Here is a 989-nt window from a genome sequence, read left to right on the forward strand (position 1 = left end):
ACGGGGACTTAGAGAAGTTCAAAGAAGGGATAGAAGATAAAGCTGAGAAATGGTGAAAATGTTAGAAGAAAAAGGGCAAATAGATAGAAAAGTGGCGCAGAGAATTTCAGGGCTAGTGCAGCAGGTCCAATACCCGTGTTCCAGTAATTGGTGACATTTCCAAGAAAATCTCTCAGAACTACAGGGCATAAGGTTCCAGGTTGAAAGGGCCTACTTGGTACCAAGAACAATGGACAAATGACCCAAAGTTCACTATTGTGATATTTGAGAATACTGTGACCAAATTTTAAGTTTAAACAAACAACAATAAAGCCATAAAGGATTACCATAAGTCAGAATGCTTTGGACAAAAGCATTTTCAACAAAAGAAGTCAGAAAACCAAAAACGCAATGCCTTTTAACATGTGGGAAAGGACAGATTCCCAATGTCAATTCTAAGCCCAGCCAAACAGTTAGTGATGGTATTTTCAGGAATAGGAAGATTTTTTCTCAGAAAGATCCTGAAGATGAGCTACATAAAATGAGAACAACGTGAAGACTACAAGAGGGGTTCGAAAAGTGTGTGGCTAAGGGAATTAAAAGATAATGGAATTTTTTGAAGCACTTATACATGAGCAAGCAGGTTATCCCAACAGTGGTTCTCAACCTTCCGAATGCCGCCACCCTTGAATACCTCATGTTGTAGTGACCTTCCAACCATAAAATTATTTTTGTTGCTACTTCATAACTGTAATTCTGCTACTGTTATGAATCCAGCGACCTCTGTGAAAGGGTCATTTGAACCCGAGAGGGGTCATGACGCACAGGTTGAGAACCACTGTCCTAACAGAAAGCCAGTAAACGAGCCACACCCCAAATGGTAGGGAATCCCCACAAGTAGGTGTGCACTAGACTTAGTCACCCGATAGTCACATCGACACCACAGAGAGCAGCCAGACAAAAGGCTCCAGAAAAGATGCAAGATAAAGACCGTAATCAGCTTGAAAGGA

General features: G+C 41.2%; 1 protein-coding gene across 2 annotated transcripts in view; it reads right to left on the reverse strand.

Moving 5' to 3' along the window:
- The window catches only part of SRP19 (signal recognition particle 19), a 14769-nt gene that overhangs the window by 3028 nt on the left and 10752 nt on the right, over window positions 1-989 (reverse strand). The gene's annotated exons all lie outside the window — the stretch shown is intronic.

The sequence above is a fragment of the Echinops telfairi genome, unplaced genomic scaffold (assembly GCF_000313985.2).
Source record: "Echinops telfairi isolate 266 unplaced genomic scaffold, ASM31398v2 ScPeMD7_7469;HRSCAF=8507_1, whole genome shotgun sequence".
In the NCBI taxonomy this organism is placed as follows: domain Eukaryota; kingdom Metazoa; phylum Chordata; class Mammalia; order Afrosoricida; family Tenrecidae; genus Echinops; species Echinops telfairi.